Source organism: Heterocephalus glaber, unplaced genomic scaffold, assembly GCF_053883595.1.
Source record: "Heterocephalus glaber isolate CG9 unplaced genomic scaffold, H.glaber_assembly_v1.0 deba00001497, whole genome shotgun sequence".
NCBI lineage: Eukaryota > Metazoa > Chordata > Mammalia > Rodentia > Bathyergidae > Heterocephalus > Heterocephalus glaber.
Genome location: NW_028258320.1, coordinates 37967997 through 37976152, shown reverse-complemented (window position 1 = coordinate 37976152; position 8156 = coordinate 37967997).

Here is an 8156-nt window from a genome sequence, read left to right as displayed (position 1 = left end):
TTCCAATTCACTAGTTCTTAAACTTTTTGTTTTCAAGAATCTTCCATTCTTAAAATTATTAGGACCTTCAAAACTTTCTGAGTTATGTCCCTCTCTGGTAGAGATAGAGAGATAGATAGAAATCAGTGAGACAAGTGACATTGCTTTATAGTTTTGTAAATCTTAATGTCTGGCTTAACAGAAAAGTGGAGTTTCATATTTGTGTCTTTATTCAATCTATTGCAGTATCATGTGCCATCTAGGTTCACAGAAAACTACACTGTATACTGATGACAGAATATGAGTGATAAAAGCCAAATAATGTTTTTATAATAAACAAAAAAACCACTTTTGTTTATTATAAATTTCCATTACTAACTAAATGATTCAATACTTGTTTGTACATCACAGAGTTAGTTAGTCCCACTGGCCTACCATATCTCCATGACTGAATTCAAATATTAATGTTTGTTGGGTATCAAAGAATTGGTTCCATTACAATTACCTAGAATCTAATATAAAAGGTAATCATTAATCATTTCTGATGCTGGATTATTGGCATCCACTTGTCATCACCATTATTTTTTTCTAACATTGTTTTTTAATTGGAAGGAGGAGTCTTGGTTACTTAGAAATAAATAATTACAGGTGCTGAGCCATTACAAAAGGAAGGAACTCTGTAACAAGGAGGCTTGCTAAAGGTCACTGGTCAGAGTTATTAGTAGAAAAGCCAAGTCTAGAAATTCAAGTAAGCTCCACTCTGATGCTCTTTCCAGAATTCCCAGAAGCATAAATCCCTTTTCTTGAGAGGGAAAATAAACCACAAATGAATAGAGTACATTGTATTTTGGTATATAATACATATATATGTACAATATAAGTTCAAGTTGAGTGCTGTGTCATCTATCATCAGCGTAGTGCTCCCCTACCCCTCTCATTCTTTCTTTGACTTGCTCATTTTCTTCATTTACAGATCACTTTCAATATTTCTAACCCAGTGTCTTCTTAAATTCCATTACCAGATATGCAACTGTCAATTTGGAGTCTAATTTTGATTCTGTTGTCTATTATTTGTAGGATCTTTGCAAGTTATTTAACTGCTATAAACTCAGTCTCCCAGCTTTGAAGTAGAAGTGTTATTAACTGATTCAGAGTATAAGAATTCAGTGAGATAATGTATGTAAAGCACTTTGCATATAAGAAACATTCTTTTAACGTAGATACTGTGATCTTTTTATTAAGGTTTTCTTACTGGAAGACATGCATTGTTCTGTTTCTATAAATGTGTATCACACTGTCTTGAAGTTCTTAGTTTACTTGTCTTCAAAATACCTGCCGAACTGGATACAGGAAGTGAATCCTATAAGATACTTTATACCATGGGTTAACCATTGAGATATATACACATAGAAAAAAAAATCAGTGAATGTTTGAAAAATAAACGGGGAAAGACTGTTGAAAATGATGACACATGATATCTATAGTAAGGTTTTTTAAACCTGAGATTATATAAAAATCTTTTCCATGCTTTCTTGAAGCTGGAAGTTAATGTTTAAGTAACCTCAGAGATCACACTCATAACCAACTGTTATTCATTGAAAGTTAATCAAGGAGTGATGTCTCCACCCTAAAACTGGATCTGAATATTAGGGGACTTTGGAGTAGAAATCAAAAACCTACTTTTTTTTTTGGTGGTACCAGAGATTGAAATCAGGACCTTGTGCTTGTAAGGCAGGCGTGGTGCCACTGAGCTAAATCCCTGGCCCTAAAAGCCTACTTATTTTGAAAGAATGAAATAATAAAAATCAGAACAGAAATTAATGAGATTGTGGGCTGGGGATTTAGCTCAGTGGTGCCACCACCTGCCTCGCAAGCGCAAGGTCCCGAGTTTGATCCCTTGTACCAAAAAAAAAAAAAAAAAAAAAAAAAAAAAAAGAAAGAAAGGAAGGAAGGAAGGAAGGAAGGAAGGAAGGAAGGAAAGAAATTAATAAAATTGAAACAAAAAATACAAAGTATTAATGAATCAAAGAGTTGGTTCTTTGGAAAGCTGAATAATATTGATAAATCCTTAGGCAAACTTACCAAAAGAAGGAGAAAGAAGGGTCAAATTAATAAAATTAGAGATGAAAAGCCACATCACAACAAACACTACTGAAATTCAGAAGATTATTAGATAATATTTTGAAAACATATACTCTAATAATTGGAGAATCTTGAAGAAACAGAGAAATCCCCAGACACATATGACCCCCCAAATTGAACCAAGAAGTTATAAAACTTCTAAATAGATCAATACAAGCAATTCATGCAGCAATCAAAACTTTACCAAGAAAAGCCCAAGACTTAATGACTTCACTATAGAGTTTTACCAGTCATTTAGAGAAGAATTAATGCCAATGTTCCTCAAGCTTCTCCATGTAGTAGTAGAAAGGGAAAGAATGCTTCAAAACTCATCCTATGAAGCCAACATTACTCTGAAACCAAAGATAGATAAGGAGTCAAAAAAAAGGATTATAAACTAGTATTCTTCATGAGCACAGATACAAAATTCTCAACAGCATTCTTGAAGAGAGAATTAAACAAATTATTTAAAAGATTATACACAATGGTAAATCATTTTCCTCACAGGGATGTAAGTACAGCTTAGCACATGTAAATCAATAAATGTAATACACTATATAAAGTCAAGGATAAAAATAAAATGATAATCTAAATAGACACAGAAAAAGAAATCAACAAAATTTAACATCTCTTCATAAAAAAAACCTTGATGAAAGTAGATATGAGGATTTTACCTCAAACAGATAAACATTATATATGACAAATCCATAGCCAACATCATATTAAATGTGGAAAAACTGAAAGTATTTCCTTAAAAATCATAAATGAGATAAGAATGCCCAATCTCACCACTCTGATCAGTATAGGGCTGGAAATTTATCCAGAATAATCATGCAAAAGAAAGAACTAAAGGGAGATGAATAGGGAGAAGTCAAATTATCCCTATTTGCAGATAAATGAATATGTACTTAGAGACTCAAAAAACTCCACCAGGAGACTAAAGAACTACTAAACCAATTCAGCAAAGTGGCAGGATGTGAAATCAAAATACAAAAACCAATGGCATTCCTGTACACTAATACTGAACCCACCAAGAAAGAAAAGCAGGGAAATAATTCCATTCACAATGGCTTCAAAAATTCTAAATACCCAGGAATAACCTAACCAAGGAAGTGAAAGACTTCTATAATGAAAATTACAAAATTCTGAAGCAAGAAATTAAAGAGGACATTAGAAAATGAAAAAAGAAATCCTTTGTTCATGGAATGAAAGAACTAATATCACAAAAATGGCACTATTGGGCCAGGGATTTAGCTCAGTGGTTTTGCCATCTGCTGCGCAAGCACAAGGACCTGAGTTCGATCCCTGGTACTAAAAAAAAAAAAAAAAAAAATGGCTCTATTACCAAAAATATTATCAAAAGCAAAAAATAAAGTCTTTTCCTACACCAATGTCTTCAAGAGTTCTACCTGACCCCTGTTCCAGCTGGTTCAGTGTTTCTATTTTAATATTAAGATCTTTAATCCATTTCAATTTTAGTTTAGTGCATGGTGAGAGGTATAGGTCTAGTTTTAATCTTTGGCAGGTTGAAATTCAGTTTTTCCAACACCATTTATTAAGGAGGCTATCTTTCCTCCAATGAGGTTGGTTGGCTCCTTTGTCAAAGATGAGGTGGCTGAGTATGTCTGGAGTTGTTTCTGCATCTTCTAATCTATTCCTCTGATCCTCGGGTCTGTTTCTTTGCCAGTACCATGCTGTTTTTATCACAGTAGCTTTGTAGTAAAGTTTCAAGTTGGGGATTGTGATACCCCCTGCCATGTCCCTGTTGCTTAGAATTACTTTTGCTATTCTAGGTCTCTTCTGGTTCCAAATTAATTTTTGGTTTTTTTCTCTAGTTCTGTGAAATATATTGTTGGAATTTCAATTGGCATTGCATTAAATCTTTACTTTTTTATAAAATGGAGTACTACTCAGCCATAAAGAATGAGAAAATAGAGATATTTAGAGCTAAATGGATGCATATTGAGGACATACTCAAGTGGAATAAATAGGACACATGTGTAAATATCAAACAGTTTCTCTAATGTGAGAAACTGAAAGTGTAAATAAGGATTAAAATGATTAAAATGAATAATTGATAATTTGAAATAGGAAGACAAGGTCCAAAAGAGTAGGGGAAGTGGGAGGGGAAGGGGAAAGGAAAAAAAGGAAACAAAGCCTTAGTAAATAGAGAAGGGGGGTGGGGAAATGAGCACAGAGAATGGGGAAAAAATAAGAACCAAGATACATCATGTACAGGTACAAGCACTCAATGATAAATGTAAACATATTGTATACCTAAAATGTACCAATAAAAGAATTTAAGCAAAAAAAAGCAAAAAATAAGATAGACTCAGAAAGTCAAATGTCACACATTCTCTTTCATGAAGGTGGTAGAGATTGAAAACAAAGAAGACATGTACTATGCTTGTACCATTTCTCCAAATTGAACATTACTATTTTGTATTACAAATTTGCACTAAAACAACAACAAAAAAATCTCTACCTGTTCTTTGACTCTAAGGCTTTTCTCATGAGGAATTTAACTGAGACTGTTTAGACTAATAAATAAACAAGATAACATAGGACTTTATGGGTCATATTTAGGATTTGTAGTTTTATCCTAAGAACAAAGGAAGGTTTGAATCATATTAGGGAGGGGATTGACAAGATTGTATTTGCTTCTGTTGGTAATGTGAGGAATGGCTCAGGGAAGGAAAACTGCTTATGGGGAAACTAGCTAGGAGGTTTTCTGGAACTTCAAGTGAAATATGATAGGAGTTGGCAAAGGATGATGTTATTGAAGAAAGATGGCAGATATGAAAGATATTGAGCAGGCAGAACCAACAGAACTTAATGCTTAATTAGAAATGAGGTGTTAAAGAAACAGAGATGTCAAGGATAATGATCAGATTCTGGCTGGAGCAGATTGTTGATGATGTGCTATTCACAGAGATGGATTCTCTGGAGGAATCAAGATTTAAAAGTAAGATGATAGATTTATCATGTGGTCTGTTTAGTTTGAAACACGTATAAGTCACTGTTTTAAGTCACTGAAGAGGCAGTGAGAGCTATTTGCCCGGCACTAAGAGACGAGGTTTGGGCAGGCGCAATAAATTTTGAAGTCATTTATTTAAAAGTACCTGAAGCCTTAAGAATAATTGCAATAATTTATGGAGAAACTCTAAAGCAAAAAGACAACCCACTACTTGTTCTTTAGTCACTTGACTTTATGATAACATAGAGCACAAAACAATAAAGAAACCTACAAATCCCATTTTCTAGTTTATTTTACAAATAAATGATGAGGTAAAATAATTTCTAAAAGTCATAGAGAACTATTTTTCACTTACTACTTGTACCATATAATGGTGACAAAATAAATCTTCAAATTCATCCACTGATGAGATTTGATTTTAATAATAACAATGAATCACAGGGTAGAATATAATTAGTCATTATAAAATTAGTAACTAGCCACAACTTTGGTCAGAGAATGATGTTAGACAGAACTCATGACAAAAGTACTGCGATAAGAATCAATCTCTTGGGGCAATTGTTGCAGTCTTTGTGGATTTGATTTTGATAAATTATACTACGATTAAACCTAGACTATTTTGTAGTAGGGCATTGAATACATCTTTGTATACAACTACAGAAAATCAAGGACATAGCTTTGATCACCACACTCACCTCCAAAGTACCTTTAGCTCAAATATGTAGGATAATCTTTTTATTACTTCTGATCTTTAAACATTCAAAGCATGAATCACTGGAAGCTTACATGAAGTTAAATTCTCCCTTCACACACCCACTTTGCAACCTCATTGCTAACCTTGGAACAAATTCCATAAATGAAAGGAAATTTCTACTCTTCTCCAAAGTTTATTGCTTGCATTCAAGTACCAGAACCTAACTAAATTATCTCTGTCCTTATTATTCAAAAAGCGTAGGAAATAGGAAACATCATCTGTGCAAGTAATATTTTGAACAGTGAGGTAGGTCATGAAGGTAGAAAGATTTGTCTTGCAGATTAAGTTGGAAAGTATCTATTTTCATTTCATTTTCTTTATTCTACTTCGTCTTCAGGCCACTCTGTTATCTAAAACTCTTTGTTCTTTGTCAGGGTCCACTGAAATATTTAAGAAAGAATATTTAAGCAATAAAAAAGAACTCATAATAATTAATAGATAATGATTGACCCACCAAGACCAAAAAGAAAAAGCATGGTGCTCCTTAAACAATATAATAATTTGCATAGTCATATATCAATTCTGATTTTCTTTTGCTATGTGCCAGGGGCACTTAACACACACACAACTTTGAAATGGAGCTTTTTAGAACACAGAAAAATAGGACCTTCCTGTATATTTTTGTGTCAGCAAATATATTTTTGTCACCTTGAAAGTTAATATTTAGTTTGATGGTATTCATTTAGCAAAACTATTTGCGAAGTCAAGTGTGGTAGTACATGACTGTAATTCCATCTCCTCAGGAAGCTGAGGTGGGAGAACTGCAAATTGTAGTAGACCCTGGGAAAAATAACAGGATCTCATCTAAAAATTAAATAAATAAATGGAAAAAAGTTAAATTATGCTTAGAAATCATCTAGACAAACTTCCTGTTTCAGAGATTGAAGTGGAGTTCAAAAGGTATATAGCTTGTTACTAGCATGGTCATAACTAGAATACAATTTGGTGACCTTTTTATTATATTGTATAATTCAGGATGACTAGAACATTATCAAAAATAAAATATAATGCTTTGAGAAGATATGAAAAAAATTGATGAAAGGAGAAAAATAATGAACATATTCAGTGAAAAAAATATCCACGGGTACAATACAGAATATGTCTAAAGGGCAGTTAACATAACCTTAAATTTTTCCTAAAGCCTATTGGGGGAAAAAGCCATGTATCTCAGCAAGTTATTGGCTAAAAGGTGAAGATAGGTTTATGTTGTGTGGGAAATTTTACCTGTGAAATTCACTGTATTTTCCTTGCTGGGTTGATAAGAAAGAGAAAGAAGGAAAGGAAGAAAGAAAGAGAGAGACAGAGGAAGAAGAGAGAGGGAGAGAGAGACAAAGAGAGGAGGAGGAGGAGGAGGAGGAAAATAAAAGATTTATTGTTGCACTTTTTAAATAGGCAGAGATGTTCAGTTCCTTTTGCTTCCAGTATGTTTTTATTTAATACTAAATAAAATGTTTAGTTTAGTGTGATCTCAAATTCCTAATAAAATAAAGGAAAATTGTCAGTTATCTTGAAGGTGTTTCTGTAAATAAAATATAAAACACAAATACAGTTTTGCAAAAGCTGCTGTCAGATTCTTTTGCTTAGCAATCCTCCATTTCACTGCTTCTATCCTTGTCTTCCACACGTTTTATTTTTCCTTCTTTCTCTTTCCTATGAACCCACGTACACAGATTCAGGAGGTTGTAATACCTCCAGAACCTTATGGAAGGAGATATGTTAAGAAAGTTATTTTAAAAAATAAAGCATAGCTATTGTTTTCACTTTAATCAGGAATTTGGGTATATATGAGGGGGTCAGCAAATTGTAACCAATGGGTCAATTCTTGCCCACTGCCTACATTCTTATAGCCTGTGAGTTAAAGAATGGTTTATGCATTTTTTTAAAAAAAATTTTATTAGTAAATTTTAGGTATATAATACATTTACATTTCTCATTGGGAACTTGTACTTTTACATGATATATCTTGGTTCTTATATTTTCCCCATTCCCTGCCCTCCCTTCATCCCTCCACCCTTCCATATTTACAAAGACTTTGTTTCCATTTTTTCCATTTCTCATAAATTTTCCTTTCCCTTCTTTCCTTTCCACTACCCCTCCCACTTCCCCTACCACTTTGGATCTTTTCTTCCTATTTTGCATTATCAATTATTCATTTTAATTATTGGTACATTTTAGGTATACAATATAATGACATTCACCATTGGAAATTTGCACCTTTACATAATCTCTCTTGGTTCTTATTTTTCCCCCTTCCCCTGCCCTCCCTTCAAACCCTCCATCTCTCCCTATTTACAAAGACTTTGTTTCCATTTTTGCATTTTCTCA